We start from the raw sequence: 17,046 nt of genomic DNA, 5'->3' as shown, positions 1-17,046 counted from the left end.
TATTCTGAGCTCACCACGAGTGCAGCTACCATCCATCACCATGCAACACTACTGCAATATCACTGACTATATATTCCCTAAGCTGTTTGAGCAAAATTAAATATTAATGCAACTGGTAAATTTATCATGATTATCATGGTAAACTCTCCTTTTAAAAATTTCAGCATATCGGGGTGCCTGGGTGGCTCAGTTGGTGAAACATCTGCCTTGGGCTCAGCTCATGATCCCGGCGGGGTCCTGGGATCGAGCCCCATGATGCACTTTCTGCTTAGTGGGGAGTCCGCTTCTCCCTCTGCCCTTCCTCCTGCCCGTGCTCTCTACCCCCCACCTCCCAAGTTAAAAAAAAAAAAATCTTTAAAAATATAAAACTTTCAGCATATCAAAAAGCAATTGCATCCATCATGTTTATATGCATATAATCTCCCATGTAGGAAACTGATAGCATGAATACCCAGAAAAGGAATTATTTTAGAAGCTGGTTAAGTTTTTTAGTTTTTTTTTTTTTTTTAATTTCTTTTTAGTTTTTTAGGTTTTTTTTTTTTTTTTTTTTTTTAGTTTTTTCTTTTTGGGGAGAAAAAAAAAAAACAATAGCCAACAAAGCAAAATAAAATAAAAGCCAACTGAAGGAGAATCTTTCCAAATTGTCCTCTAGTATTTTAATTTACACCCCTCTGGAAAGGGGTGTAAATCTTTCCAGAGGAAAGACTCTGGGGTTCTGGATTAAATTTACAGGAGCTGTTTCCTAGCGGTTGGTGAAATACAAGCAACATTCCTGATCTCTGAACTGAAGAATTACATTTTGGTCACGAACTACACTGAGCCTCAGACATCTTTACACTGCGGATCAGGTGTGCTTGTTTGCTTGGGCCTCGGCGGAGGTATCCTAACTCCTCTGTCCTTCACTTTCCTCATTCATAAAATGGGAATTATATTAAATGTCTTCCTAACCACTTTCTACGGAGTGTGGCACAAGCAAGCCCCTCCCTCTGCTAGTACCACTGAGTTACAATTAGTAGGATCTAAAATGAACACGAAAAAAAAAAAATAAAATAAAATAAATAAAATGAACACGGACTTTGAGGTGCAGCTTTGCTAAAGCTACAGAAGGAAATGCTATGGGCACTTTCTATTATTTAATGACTGTCTGTTCCATAATTAGCACAGAAATGGAGTGGATTTATCCAATATGCCACTGCCATAAAAACAACGTAGTTCAAGAGGTTGCGATATATTGACTCAAGGACACAATGTTTTGAAAATCCTTTCCCAAGCATTCTGTTCGTCTTACTATCTCCTGCTTCTCATGGAGCCCCTCAAACTCCCAGTATTTCCAGCCCTGTTTCTTTTTTTTTTTATTTAAGATTTTATTTATTTATTCATGAGACAGAGAGAGAAGCAGAGACACAGGCAGAGGGAGAAACAGGCTCTCTGCAGGGAGCCCCATGCAGGACTCGATCTCAGGACCCTGGGGTCACGACCTGAGCCACAGGCAGATGCTCAACCACTGAGCCACCCAGGCGTCCCTCCTGTTTCTGTGGCAGGACCTTTGTGAGCTCACAGCCGACCCTCTAGCTAACACCCCAGAGTCTCTTTGGGAAACTCCCAAGCTGCCTGCTTTCATCAAACCAAAATGAGTATCTTTCCTTGTTGGAAAATGTCTGGGTTTCTGATGGCAACCGTGCAAGCTGGGGAGCTTGCTTTTCTAATTTCTGTTTTAATTAATTTCCTCTCCACTTCACTCCACGTTGCATGTTCTTTTCCTCTCAAATGTTTGGAACGCCTCCTTGGGAATAGCACCTACGTTCTTGAAACACAGATTTGTTGAATGCATTCTTTAGGTAATTGAGATGTTAACAGAGACAAGACCTGACTATGATCCTTTTTGCTGCATGTTTAATCAACCGTTACACATATCACTAATTGAGATAAATTTTCATTTTCTTTCATTTTTCACTTGAACCAGGAAAATAATGGGGGTATATATATATATATATTCCCCCCCCCCCGGAGATGCCCAACGCCTCTGTATGAACATATTATACTGTTAACAAATATTTGAGTAACTGTCCATTTTTAATTTAGATGATTCCATTGTGGTTATGTATCTAATTCAAAAACATAATTAAAATAAAAAAAATTGATAGTCATTCATGTCCTCTGCAATTAAAATCAGCAAGAGGTATTTCTCTTAAGAGATCTTAAATCTTAAGTGATCACTTAAATAAAGTAAAATCTAAAAATCAAAACATCTTAAATCTTAAGTGATCACTAAAATAAAGTAAAATCTAAAAATCAAAACACTGTAGCTCAATTTCAAAAGGTGGTAAATAAAAAGGCTGGGCTTTTATTTTATTTTATTTCATTCTATTTTATTTTATTTTATTTTATTTATTTTATTTATTTTATTTTATTCTATTTTATGTATTCTATTTTATTCTATTTTATTTTATTTTATTTTATTATGGCTGGGCTTTTAAAAACACACTTGTATGTGAGAATCTTCCAGTAACAGAATTAGATGCAGCACACATTGACCAAGTGCTGCTACATCTACAGAGTTGAAAATCAGCAGAAGAACAGGAAGTTCAGATTGCCTTAGACCCTCAGCCGATTCCAATTCTGTGACTTTGGGGGACAAAACCTAACTCACCAGCCAAATTATTAAGGCCAGTATCACCAAGATACGGTGTTTTATGTCCATTCTGTGTTGCACAGCGTTCTGATTAGTAAATACACAAGTAGGTGGCTGTGCTAAAAAGCAATGACTTCATTTTGGTGCTAGGTGCCTTTGGAGGAAAGAAACCCAAAAGCCTGTGAACAGAGCTCAGCCGATGAGAAAACAAGTAAGAGGCACTAACCACCATTCCACGGTGCACTCACCTCCCCTTTCTTGTCATCGACCTGAGAGTTGTGTCAAAAATATCAGCTCACCAAATGATGTGATCTATTTCTCTGTCATCGCAAAACCATCTACACGTTCATTTCGGCAAAACGTCTCTGACAGCTTTACCTTCAGCGTTAAACTGGTCCTTTCCCTAAGTTCCCCCTTGAGGTAGAAGAGACCGGCGAGGAATCATCCCAAGTGTCACTGTAAGGAAGGTCCCCTTAATTATGTCACACTAATCAACTCAGAGAGCAAGAGGTCCTGTTTTATCCACCTTGATGCATGTGGCTGATGGTTTGGGATAGGAAATCCCCTCGTATTTTATTTTAAAAATGAAAATATCATTACCCATAGTTTTTGTTGCTGTTATTTTTTTTTTTTAAACTGTGGTTTAACGCTGTCAGTTCGTAAACTGTTACAGAGGAAAAAAAGATTATTTTGTGGGGAGCACCTGGGTGGCTCAGATGGTTAAGCATCTCCCTTCAGCTCAGGTCATGATCTCAGGGTCCTGGGATTGAGCCCCAGGTCAGGCTCCCTGCTCAGTGGGGAGTTTGCTTCTCTTTCTCCCTCTGCCTGCTGCTCCCCTACTCCTGCTCGCTCGCTTGCTCTCTCAAATAAATAAATAAAATATTTTTTAAAAAAAGATTATTTTTTTCAAATTCCTTACCACGGATGACTTAACTGCTATTTGCTTTCGATTTTTTCTATATTGAATGTTGTTAATTAAACGCTGTTTCAATATTTAGCTCCTCACTGTTAAAGGCAGAGACACAAATCACACAAATGGAAACTTGACGGAGCCAACATTAGTCCTGTTATTTTTTTTCTTACCCACTATGTATTTCATTTTCTTTTTACTACTTAAATGGCTCAAATATTAATTCCTTGGTGCTTGTTAAGTACAACCTTAAGTATTTAATCCAGTGATCATTTTATCTTCGGTTAACAGTCATCATTCCCTTCTATTGTCATAACCGTCAGGTTTCCATGGAAACTGTGGACCAAGAATGGATGGTAAAACACCTCCTTTTTCCATCTACTTTGACAGTGTTATTTTTCATTAGGAGCCTCAATTATTCAGACGGGTAAGAATGTAGAGAGTGTTTCATAAATGATATAGAATAATGGTGGATCTTAACTAAATAAGAAATTATGTTTCTAGCGAAAAGAACTGAACTCTTTCTATTGAGAACTAGTTATCTGGTGGAGAGATTTGGGGGAGTTTTTGTTTCCTTCTTTATATTTCATTGTCCTACTTGCATTGTGTGTTACCATGGAAGGTAAAACACAAATTATCTTGGCAAAAACTAGTTCTTTGTTACACTCTTGATAAAATACAGTTTAATCTCTAGTAAATATCACTGAATGATACAGCTAAGTTTTAGAGAAACATCTACAATAGAAAAAGAATTCTTCAATTCACATCAGAGGATTTGACAAGTCAGTCTTATAAAAGCTCTCTGGAGCTCTGTCCAGAATATTGATTACTTCCTACATTTTGCCCTAAAATGTTATAAATTAAAAAGAAACAATCAATTTTACTTCAATACAAGCTAATTATATCTGACTCTCTGAAGGGATCTGACGAAACTGGTTATAATGCTTCCTTCCAGCAAGGAAGGTTTACGTTTTGCTCTGTCTTAAATTATATTATTAAGGGGGACCCGGGTGGCTCCGTGTTTGAGCATCTGCTTTCGGCTCAGGGAGTGACCTGGGGTCCTGGGCTGAATCCCACATCAGACTCCCCATAGGGAGCCTCCTCCTCCCTTTGCCTATGTCTCTCTGCCTCTATCTCTGTGTGTCTCATGAATAAATAGATTAAACCTTTAAATAAATAAATTACATGATTTTTTAAAAAAATCAAAGTCTTAATTATTTGAAGACAAAGGCACACAGTTCCCTGAAATAAAGATCCTAGTCAATAAAAAGTCGGGGAATTAAAAGATGCTTTAAATGGTTGAATAAAATGTTAGAATTTGCATGTGGTTTTTTCACGGAGAAAACAGACACCACTTCTCTTTGCTTTTCCCACAGTAGAAATCAGGACAGTTTCTAAAGTGGCATATTTTCCTTAGTATCTCCTCTGCGAAAGGAGAATTGAAGAAACTCAGACCAGGGCAGTCCGGGGTCCTGGAGAAGTTGGTCGCAGTCACTGATAACTGTTGGCGCTTCCTCTCCATGAGGAATTATAAAAGGAGGGACCCCGAAGGTCATTCCAGTGGCACCAAAATGAAGCTCTTGGCAAAGCCTGAAGTCAGCGGAGGGCACGGCAAAGCCCTTGCCTCAACCATCTGTCTGCTGGGAAAGTTGCTTGGGTTGAAATAAAGAATAAAACGCTATGGCATACCATGTTTTCTAAAACTCAGAGACCGGGCCTCAGTCTCCTTAAAACCCAAGGCAAGAGATGAATTTCTTTTCAAGACCTGCACTGAGATGACGCGTCAGATGCTTAACCGCCTGAGCCACCCAGGCGCCCTAGAAAGGAATTTCTAATGCAAACAAAGTCTGACATCTAAAGGAATACACAATTTTTTTAAAGTTTTATTTGTATAAATAGATGAGGATCTTGGAAACCACCAGCTCTGTGGAGGTTATGCTATGTGGGAAATTTGGGGGTTTAATTGATATCACAAGCTAAATTCTCATCCTTGACTGCTTCTTAAAATAATAAAAAGTCCCTTTGAAGTATGAATCTAGGTGGGAAATCAGAAGACCTGAAAAGTCTGATGTGAAAGTCACGTGTGAGGAATCCTAACCTCGTTCCTAATATGCTGCTTAGAATACGGCACGGATGGTACGAGATCACACGGAGCATATGGTGAGTTACAGGATATACTTATTTCAAAAAGTCATTCCCTTGCTTTTTTACTACAAAAAAGGCCTCGAAGCAGAGAGACCCAGTAGCAGTGACCACGCTTAGTGCCACTTTTGACTAAAAGGAACCAGGGTTCCTCAAGAAATGGCAGATTTCAGGTCCACCATTTCTCAAGGGGACAAAAGAAACCAAGGAACCTGGGACACCTGGTTCAGAAAGCAAGAGAGCCGTTGGCCACTAAAGGAAGAGCCAACCTAACACACTGAATGTACAAACACCCATGAATTCATAATGATAGCAAAAAAAAAAAAAAAAAGAGCCAAAACTAAAATTTAAAAAAGAAGCACCTCATTTGCCACTAAGAGGTAATTAAGGCATCAATTACTCAGGAAACTGGTAATTAATGGGGAAGGATAAAAAGCATTCATCCTGCCTGTCTTAAATGAATAGCACGGGGGTCAGGAGTCTATTAGATTCTTAGCCGGTGATGGGGAGTGTTTTTAGAAAATCCCAGTTAGCAGATATGGAAAGAATGATGGAAATGGATAATGATGGCGGTAAAGCCTAATGAGCTAATTGACTCAGGCAGTGACCTGCATTGCTATTAAAACGTCTAACAGAAGGTTGATGGAAACTTGACAATGTAGGAATACTCCCAGAGCAATGATCCAGCTTCAAGTGGCGGAAAATAGAACAACCAGACACAGTTTGCCTTCTGCTACGATGCGATACCGAAGTACACTGGCGTCCTGGGGAGCTTTCTTGCCATGAAAATCTGAATGTGAATTTAATTAATCCTTTAGGCTTGAGGATCCTCTATGAAAAATATAGATAGGATAGAGACAGACGAGGAGGATGACACCACTTAGAGACAGTAAGACAAATCTGAAATGGGGACCCATTCCAGGACAGCGGGCTGGTTTCCGCAACACCCCACCAGAGCGATTGGGGTGCTCTTCTAGATGAATGGAGAGAGAACCCAACACAATGTACGAGATTTGTTTTGACCTCAAGTCAAGCCAATCAACCATAAAAAGAGAGAGATCAGAGAAAACGGAGGATTGAATGACAACAATACTCTTTGTCAGGAGCAGCAATGACCCTGTAGTTATGAAACCTGTAACTACTCTTCCAAGATACATACGACGGGGAGTCCTTACAGGGAATGATAGGGTGTTAATGATGTGTTCCAAAGAGCTCAGTAAATAATAAAAATCTGTAACAGGAATTAGATGAAATGCTTGTGGTGCAAAGTTGTTAACTTGAGTCCGGGCGATGTTTATTAGGGGACAGGTTCATTATATGACCTTCTCTGATAGAAATAACAGTAATAATACGTTCCAAATATTTATCTCATGCACATAGGCATGTGACATGGTTAGGGTTCTGGAAGTTCACACCTGGGCTTTGGCAGCAGGGAGCTGGGGGCCAGTGTGAATCCCCGTGCTCATCATTTACAAGCTGAGAGGCCCTGGGATTAATCCTTCCAGACCTCGGTTTCCTTATCTGTAAAAATTAAAGAAAATAAGAATATTCGCCTCATAGAATTATTGTTTGGATTAAATGAGGTAATCAATATGAAGCCCGGCACAGGATAAGTGGCCAACAAATGCTAGCCATTTTTGTCATTAATTATCAGTGTGATGATAATTCTTAAAAACTTAAGTAGAACGGGATTATATTTACACAGCATTTTCATATTTAAGTGCTTTCAGATGTATGTAATAATATATTCTGTTTCAATAGAATACACTTACATTTTTCAGATTCTCTGGGATTTGGGTTGTTTTGATCACTTGGGCATTTTCATTAACTGGTATTTTCTTTGCAAAAGTTACATGGATAAATCATTAATGTTCAACGAAATAGAATGAAGCACTGAATGTGAACGAGGCTTTGTTTTACAGTTTGGCAATGTCTGGCCCTCACTATCATTAGTATCCAGCATAGCAAAACTAATTTGACTATTTGAACTTTCTCGTTGCTGAGATTTTTCATAAGTAGGGGCTTATCCTCTATTTTATAGCAAATATTTACTGTCTATGTCTTTAATAAGTACAGATAAACCCACATTGATAAGCATCTGCAGTGATTGCAGGGTTATTAAAGCTTTCAAGTTCTGAAGAGCGAGCCTAAGAATATAAATGAGAACCCTCATTATGAAGGAGGCAGCTCTACGAAGCTGACAGCAGTCTCCCAACGCAAGGTAAGTTTATCTTTAGTTTTTGTTGCACCTGTAAACTTGGAATCCACATATTACAACCTGATCAAGGTCACTCTGGAAAGACAGTGAAGGCTGGTGTTCAACCAATCAGGTGACTGGCAAATGGAGGTAGGTCCAAAAGCAATGAGTGAAACACTTATGTCACCTGGCCCCGGGGTTGGTAAATTGAACACCAATAAAAAATAAATTTATTAAAAAAATTAAAAAAAAATAAAATGCCCATGCAAAAAAAATATAAAATAAAATGCCCATGCACCTTTAAAAAAAAAAAAACCCACCCCTTCCGTGAGTCTAGGAGCTAGACTCACGGCTGTTTGGCTCCTTGAAGTATGTGGGGAATAGTCGTCATGTCAGTGGGTGCCAGGAGGACCACACAGCACTGTGTTGGCAGGACAGGGGTGGCTGGGTGGGGGCAGGATCAGGGAGGCTGCTAAGTATAGAGGAAGCTTTAAACTGCATTTTATCAAAACTTCTTTGACAAACACATCTTCTAACGCTGCAGATGACAAAATCCATAGATATTTGCAAACAAATCTACATGAGCTAAATCCTCCGTTGGCTCACATCCCCATAATTGTCCTTTGCTTAGGAGGCTGTTTTGGAAAAAAAAAAAATAGATAAAATCCTTAGACTGACAGAGATGCTCTTTCCAAATGCTTGTCTCACATCCCTATCTCCCCTGTTATTAACACCACAAGTGCAATTGTTGCATTCATTAGATTTTCAATTTCTCAACAGGAGAGGGAACCTATCCTTTCTTTTGTATTCTCTTTGTCTAGTTATACGCTTGGTATATTTGAACCGAAAAATGTCGACTTCGTTCTCCGCAATAATGATGTGCTGTCCCTTGAATATGGAAGTGACATTACAAGCTCATCTCTAATTGACACATGATCTGCATATGGGAAGCTGTGTGCCCTGGCCCTCTCTCTTTCTTGTCTCCTCCTTGGAGCCCACTGCAAACATTTTCAAGGTACCCAACTGATCAAGGAGGTGGTAGCCATAAGATAAATCTAAGTATTCAATGCCCACAAGAGAAACCACCTGTTTTTCAAAAGTAAACTGAAATTTTAGTTACTAGTACAACGGAATTGAGGGGTGGAGAGGGGCTTATATTGATCTAAGTTTCCAAATTTTTTTGAGTACAGTTACATTGAGAAATATATTTTTTGTCAAACTTATCCTTTATACCCATTATATATATGGGAAAATATATCCTATATATTACATGTATAGATGAACATAATGGGAAAAAAATCAATACAACTATGTATATGGAATAATAAAAGCTGGTCATGATTAGCGACATGAACTTCAATATTCCTTAGGGGTTTCTTAACCCATAGTTTGAAAAAACACTCTAGAGGTTTATTCTTTTATAACAATCCAGGAGACTCCTATTTTATTATTCACCTCTGGATTTTTTTTTTTTTTTTTAACTATCCCAGATCATCTGTATTCCTAGTCCTTGCATACCTTCTTCTCTGACACAGAAATCCCAACATCCTCTGCATTTCAAACATCCGCTTTCTGCCTAAGGATGCACAGATGACAACACCTCAAGGATTGACATGGCCGATTCTAATTGATTCTGGTTCTTTCCTCAATCAACAGGGAGCTAGACTCACGGCTGTTTGGCTCCTTGAAGTATATGCGGAATAGTCGTCATGTCAATGGGTGCCAGGAGGACCACACAGCACTGTGTTGGCAGGATCTATTGTTTGTGATTACCACAAAAGTGGAATTTAAAGAATGTCATTGCCCTTCATTTCTAAACGTTAATGAAACCATGTAGACAAAACTTGTAAAAATGCAGCTGCTTGGAGAGGCCGTCATATTTGTGACTTCTGGTCCTCAAAACCACCCCCTTTGTTGCCTCTGAGACATTCATCCTCTTTTGCAGGATATTGAATTTAACAATATACACTCGTGTCAGATTACCAATGTAATACCAGTCTTCTATTATAGATGTTTGTTGTACCTAAAACCTGTTTTTGTGTTTTCCATCTTAATGCAATGCCATGTTTAACTATTATAACCCAAGGGTTTGTATGAATAGAAAGAACACTGTATTGTACACAAAGTAATTACATTTGAGACTACTATAGTGGCTTAGAATCTAATGTGAAAAATGTCAGTCAACAATGTATAGAACAAACAGGCAGTGCTTTCCAGCTTGTAAAAACCCAGTAACTCTAACATCTTAAAACAAAAAAAAGTCTAGCACCTTACAACAGTAACAACAAAGCATCTAATAACAAAGTTTTAGCATCCTGGTGAGCCAGATTTTCTTGGTGAATTAATTGTCCCATAATGCTTAAAATTCTGCTCTTTGATGGAGAATATTTTTTTTTTTTTAAATCTTGAGTATTGGGGAGAAACCTAGGAATCGTAACTGAATGTGGATTAATTATTTTGCGTAATTCGGTTGTATTCTAAGCACTTGAGTTAATCACAGTTTTGCAAACCATGCTTTTCTGGAGCAAAAGTCTTGTCTGATGGCAACTGTGATACTTTTTTTTTTTTTTTTTTTTCCTAAATTTTTCTCCCGGAAGTGAAACTATAGGGAAGTAAGGCTCATTTTCAACATTTGATTAAGGTCTGTACTGATATGAATATCATTTCAGTGCCCCTCCCAATAATTTTGTATTTATTTGCCTCCTACTTATATCAATGATTCTTAATCAGGGGCAATTTTGTCCTTTTCTCTTTCCCTCCCAGCAAATATCTGGCAATTTCTAAAGACAGTTTTGATTTTCATGACTTGAGGGGTGGGTGGAGGATATGCTATTGGTTTCTAGTGGTGTGATGTAATGGGATATTATATATTTGGTGTTTGTCCTTGGTGCTTGATACAGAGCCCCTAAGGCCCTAGGACTCTCTAGAATGGGAACTGGGTCTTTGGCATGCCAATGAGATGATGATGGTGGCTGTGGCTCCTGGATGGCTTCAGGGTGGTGGCTGGCCAAGAAAGAGCAGCCCAGATGAGAGTGTCAAAACCTTCAGCCCTTCCCACCCCTGCAACTGGAGAGGGCTAAGGGCCTACAGCTTGACTTCCATCATCAGTGGCCAATGATCTGATCAATTCTGCCCACATAATGAAGTCTCCATTAAAGCTCCTAAACAGTCAGATGAGGAGAGCTCTGGGGTTGGTAAATACACCAATATGCTGGGAGGGTGATGTATTCAGAGAGGGCGTGGAAGTTCTGTGCCCACCCGCCCATGCCAGCCTTCAATTTGGCTGTTCCTAAGTTGTATCCATTGTAATAAACTGGTAATGGTAGCTAAACTGTTTTCCCAAGTTTTATGAACCATTCTAGAAAATTATAGAAGTTGAAGAAGAGGTCATGGGAACCCGTGAATTTTTATCCATTGGTCAGAACATAGGTGATAATGTCGGGGACTGAGTGGTGTCTGGAGTGGAGGAAATCTTGTGGGACCAAGCACATCACCTGTGGGGTATGTGCTGACTCCTGGTCATGAGTGTCAGAACTGACTGGAACTGTGGGACGTTCAGTCAGAATCCGGAGAGAGAGCTGGTTGTTGGTGTGGAAAAATCCCACTCATCTGGCATCGGAAAGGTGGAGAGTAAAGAGCTCAGAAGTGGGGAGAGACCAGGGATGCTGCTAAGCATCCTCTGATGCACAAGGCAGCCACCACAACCAAGGATTATCCAGCCCCAAATGTCAGTAGTGCTGACACTGAAAAACTCTTGTTTATACGCATAGTTGCGTGATATTTCCAAGATTTACAAAAATAGCAAAAGGCTGAGTCTCACAAAACAAGCTTATGAACAAGCTGATTTAGGTATAATGCTTATGAAACTATTAAAATTTCAAGGTGGTGACTACAGTTGAAGACTGACATATCTAGGAGGAAATTCTGAATATCTAAATTAAATAATGTAGCATGACAGTGGACAATAATGGGCCAATTCTTCAGTACTCTACTAAGCAAAGCATCAGAAATTATTTCTGAAATCATAGATTGAACCATATGAGATTGCTATTTCAATAGGCTAAAAATGGTCAACTATTGGCAGTTTCAAATGGTCTAAACTAGTAAAATTAATTTCTTATTAACCATTAATTCTTATTAACTATCAATTTCTCATTATTTAATTTTTATTTATTTGTAGAACATCATTAAAAAAGGAAAACACTGACAAAATATGGTATTAAAGATGCATTTAAGTAATAATGTAAATAAAAGAAATTGGGTAAGGCAGATAGTGTGCCTTCCTTTTAGTCAGAGTAAGGAATAAGATGTTTTAGTTTTTGAACAACATCTATTTAGTTGTTTGGAACATGTTGAGCTTTTTAGAAGAAGAAATATTCTTATTGGACTTCTATGGTTTCTTAGTGTGGCTCATGAATGCAATCAACAGTAGAAAATATGAGCTAGGAAAAACATACCCTGTATAATGCAATTACTGTATCTTTGGGTTTTTTTAAAAAATGAGCTCTGGGAATCACATTTTGTTAAGTGATGAACCATTTCACTTATGCTCCTGATTCCTTGCACTCCCTACTCGCTCCCGGTGGACACTGGCATGTGAAGCTGTTGTTCTGATCACGTGTTTCGGTATGGAAGGGAATATTAATCAATATGTATGTCAACAGCCCTCCAAAGGTAGGGGCTTGTCTACTCTCCTCATTCATGTCCAAAACTCAAAAAAGCACTGTCTATATTTAGTCTGTTGATAAAGTTTATCACTTTAATGGCCTTTTCTGTCTCAAGACAACTTTTTGAAAAAAAAAAAAAAAAAAAAAGGAAAGAAAATTTTGGAGCCCAATTGGAAAGAAGAGTTGTTATATTGACTAAAGAATATTCTTCATCATTAAGGCAACTAATATAATAAAGAGAGTCCCATCCAGAGGAGTGTGCAAAATTAATCCACTGAATAGTATGGTGCAAGGGATCTTGATTTGGGAGGACAGATCCTTGAACAAGATTGTCTTCAGTAAAATGGATGTATAGTAAATTGTGACATTTTGATGAGCCAATTTGACCACCATAATAAGCACACAGCACTTTAGAAACATCAGTATTAGTTAAAAAAAAAAAATCCTTGGGAAAACTAATGAGGAGTTACTTATACACCCAATGAGTCATACTTCCAAGTCCTTAAGCTGAAAAGTGGCCTTAAATTCTTCATTTTAGGGACCTGCTTTATCCCTTTTTCAAGGATCCTAGGATCATTATTATTCAATATGTTTAATCAGTAATCTATCTAAGTTGTCTAAAATATTTGCACAGTTTCTGAATATTAGAGTGACAGCTTTTGTCTCATACCCCAACATATCTGACATAGAAGAGCATAAGCTGGTTGCCTGAAGTAATTAATACAGTTCACAGAATTGACTAATATTTGCAATTTATGCATCGGGGGAAAATAGTGTGATACGCACAAATGGCTGTGAGCAGCAGTCATACTTCACTTCCACGATGTCTCATCTTCCTCAAATAACAATTTAGAAACATAAATTAACATAGTGTGTTGTGTTCATTGCATTAAAACAATTGACATTGCCATTTTAATTCATTATTTAAAAATCATTTCTTTCTACAGGGATTCATGGGAGAAGTATTGGTATAACATTTCCAGTTTCCAAGGTACTCTGTAATTTTCAAATGGCATTTTATTGAAAGATAGCCTGGCTTATTATCATATCTAAATGTCATATTGGCAAGAGAAAATTGTATGTATAATGATGAAAATGAAAACCACTGTTTCTAAAAGCTAATTTATTTAACTACTATGAGTGATCAGAATCCACTTCAAGCAAAACTGCATCAATTTTAATTTAAATATTTGGAATAGAGTAAGCACTTAACAGCAATATTTTCAGAGTCGAAGGGGAGAGAAATGTAGCTTAGTGACTTCTATTAAAATACAGACCCACAAGTTATTCCATAACCTTTAGGAGTCGGTCTTCTGTTGCCCACCACAAAGATGTCTTCATTATAAGTTTAGAACACAGCGCACATGGAAATAGCGTTTATGTAATAGGAAGTTGCACGTCTAAAGGTATGGCTTGTTAACTTCCACATTCTAAGCATCTACACTAGAAAGGACTTGAGATGATTGTTTTTACAGATTAGAAAAAAAGCCGGTCCAGGGATGCTAGTGCGAGGCGCTAGACCTTGGGTTCAAGGTTACACGGAGAAGCTGGCGCGGGCCATGCTGTGACTAAGACCCACACCTCCCCAATCCATACCCTCTTGGTATGTGCACACGGCCTCACCAGAGGGACCTCTATTGACACTATCAGCCTTGATCTCCCTAGGTTCAAAAGTTTTCATTCAACAGATGACTGGATAAAGAAGATGTGGTACATGGGCAGCCCGGGTGGCTCAGCGGTTTAGCGCTGCCTCCGGCCCAGGGCGTGATCCTGGAGACCCAGGACGACCTCCCTGTATGGAGCCTGCTTCTCCCTCTGCCTGTGTCTCTGCCTCTCTCTCTCTGTGTCTCTCATGAATAAATAAAATCTTAAAAAAAAAATAAGATGTGGTATATACAGAATGGAATATTACTCAGTCGTCAGAAAGGATGAATATCCACCATTTGCTTCAACATGGGTAGGACTGGAGGGCATTATGCTGAGTGAAGTAAGGCAATCGGAGAAAGACGATCATCATATGGTTTCACTCTTATATGGAATATATGAAACAGTGAAAGGAATTATAAGGGAAAGGAGGGGAACTGAGTGGGGAAAAATTAGAGAGGGAGACAAACCATGAGGGACTCCTAACTCTGGGAAACAAACCAAGGGTTGCAGAAGAGGAGGTGGGCAGGGGGATGGGGTAACTAGGTGATGGGCGCTGAAGAGGCCACTTGATGGGATGAGCACTGGGTGTTACACCATAGGTTGGCAGATTGAAGTCAAATTTTAAAAATGTAAAAACAAACAAACAAACCAAAAAACTAAAGGTTTTCTCCTGAGAATGGCTCAACTTCACATGCAAGGCCGCATTAGCATTATGCCATATGCTGTCTTCACAACAGGGAGAGAGACTGCCTGCATTGCAGAGGAAAAGATGTTTCGGTTGAAGATTATTACTTTTCAGCTGCCACTGCTGAGAACACAAGGGCTATCCAAGGCATGACTATATCCTGCTTTTTTAAAAATACCATATCACCAACAGGCTCTGGGACGTCGGCACATGGAAAAGGCGCACGCACTGGCTTGCTCCCTTTTCTTTCTTGGGCTCTGACAACTCTGACCTCATTGCCACATAGGACCAAATCATCCTCATGATTTACCGGGCTCTTGAACTTCTGAAAATCATTTCCCACCGTGGTTGTCCAGCACGGTCCTTCCCTTTCAGAACAAGGGAGCAGCCCGGAATCCAATGGTTGGTCGGCATGCACCAAGCAAGTCAGCCGTGCTAGAATTTTCAATTATCTGCAGTCCTCTGCTGTGTCAATTACAAAAGGTCGCGCGCAAGGACATTCTGGGAGTCACCTTTATGAAGTCTTGCTACCCAGGGAGCCTTACAGATAAATGCTGCCGAGGAGAAATTAATAAACGGCCTTTGAGCGTTTCACAATTTTTAATGAAACAAAGAAGAAACAGTCCTACCCAAGGCCACGTCGTTTCATCCTGAAAATCATTGCATAAAAGAGCCACTGCATCGGTATCACCATGGCTTCAACAGACATTGCCTTTGATGCTCTCGAGTGACAACTCGCAGCCAAGGTTTGATCTGTGAGCACTGGGGGGCCCTAGAAATGGGCCCACGCCTCCTCCCACCCTGACTGCATGTGCTGGATTTTGAAAACCCAAGAGCACTCGCACAGCAGAGAGCCCTTGCATTCATCCAGGGCCCGACCGCTGAAAATTTCAGTCTCCTTCCTGTGCTTTGCCCTGCCAGAAAAATGTAAAACGGGTTTTATTGCCCAGAGAACGGGACAGTCTTCTGACTACTGAGCCCTGGAAGTGGTCAGCAAGTTCTCGTTCTGGCTTGAGGGCGATTTCAGAAAGCCATCCGGTGTTCTTTCCATTTAATTGGCGTATTGCTCACTTGAATTCTTCCCACAGGGGGCAAAAACAATTTTCCAGGCTCATTTCCCTGAGAACTGCTTCCATCAAGACCACGTTAGTTTAAGTAAATGGTTGATAAGACTGTGGGGATACTGAGATCTGTAGCCTAAAATGCTTGGCAGAGAAGCCCTCCTAAGAAAAGTTCAAATTTTCAAAGCTGGGGTGTTGCACACATGCAAACCCATGTGTGTCTGATTGTGCACATAGAATCTCATGTTTGCTCCACCCTGGACCGCCCTGGGGCACTGGGGGAGAAGTGAAGAATAATGCAGACCTCTGTTGGGATTTGCAAAGCTTTGTCGTTTTGAGATGCCTCTGAGGAGTGGATTTCCAAAGGCCTGAGTGACTTGCCAAAGAGCACAGAGCCACCGCCTGGCCCGCGACAAGCAGGGTGAGCAGCTACAGGGTTGTCTCGGCTAATGAGATGTAACGAAAGAGAACATTTGCGCTGCGTCACGTGTGTCAAACAACGAGGCTTGGCACCAGAGCTGTTCTGAAAACACCAGACTAACCTGTTCCTTTGCAAATGAACTTGTGAACAGAAGGGGAGCTTTGGAGGACTTTGTTAGGGAAGGAGGAGTAACATTTTTATCTGGACTCAGCCAGAAGGGCCAAAGGAGTGGTCCGTACGCAGGGAATGTTCTCTTGCAAGGAGTCCGAGGAAGGCACTGCGGTACTGCATTGCTTCAGGGTCAATCCTGCCACCTGTTTTGGGGGGCATCTCATTTTTTCTTGCACCCTGATGAGAGGAGCCTGCATTGCACACTCCTTATTGCCAGCTCCCCACCACGGTTTCAGTTTTCTGGTTTACTTTTTTCCTTTCTGAACTACGTGAGCCTGAGAATCCATTTTTCGGGACAAGTTGGAGAGTAAGTGGAAATGAGAGAGAGGTGCATGGCGAGGGGAGCAGAGCAGGGCAAGATGGTGATCCCAATGGCATCTTTACATCTTTGGGCATTTTGGGGGCTCCTTGCTCAGGGTCCCTCTCTCCTCCCCGTGCCCAGGGGGAGGCCCCGCTTGTCTCTGCAGGAAGAGGAGCTTATGTACATATTCATGCTAAGATAGCAGGAAAAAA

At 40.0% G+C, this 17,046-nt stretch overlaps 1 protein-coding gene and 1 long non-coding RNA gene across 11 annotated transcripts in view; one reads left to right on the top strand and one right to left on the bottom strand.

Annotated features, from left to right (window-relative positions):
* The window catches only part of PRKG1 (protein kinase cGMP-dependent 1), a 1,198,973-nt gene that overhangs the window by 93,191 nt on the left and 1,088,736 nt on the right, over positions 1 to 17,046 (bottom strand). The window lies entirely within an intron of this gene.
* Positions 3,866 to 9,910, top strand: LOC140619799 (uncharacterized). 3 transcript variants are annotated; one of them, XR_012019582.1, is made up of 5 exons: positions 3,866 to 3,969; positions 4,919 to 5,702; positions 7,761 to 7,905; positions 8,703 to 8,896; positions 9,372 to 9,910. It is a non-coding gene; the product is annotated as an uncharacterized lncRNA (long non-coding RNA). The 3 variants fall into 3 exon arrangements; XR_012019581.1 differs by lacking the exon at positions 4,919 to 5,702; XR_012019583.1 differs by lacking the exon at positions 4,919 to 5,702 and having other exon boundaries at positions 7,756 to 7,905.

This window comes from Canis lupus, chromosome 27 (genome assembly GCF_048164855.1).
Source record: "Canis lupus baileyi chromosome 27, mCanLup2.hap1, whole genome shotgun sequence".
NCBI classification, from domain to species: domain Eukaryota; kingdom Metazoa; phylum Chordata; class Mammalia; order Carnivora; family Canidae; genus Canis; species Canis lupus.
This window is presented reverse-complemented; position numbering and strand designations above follow the sequence as displayed.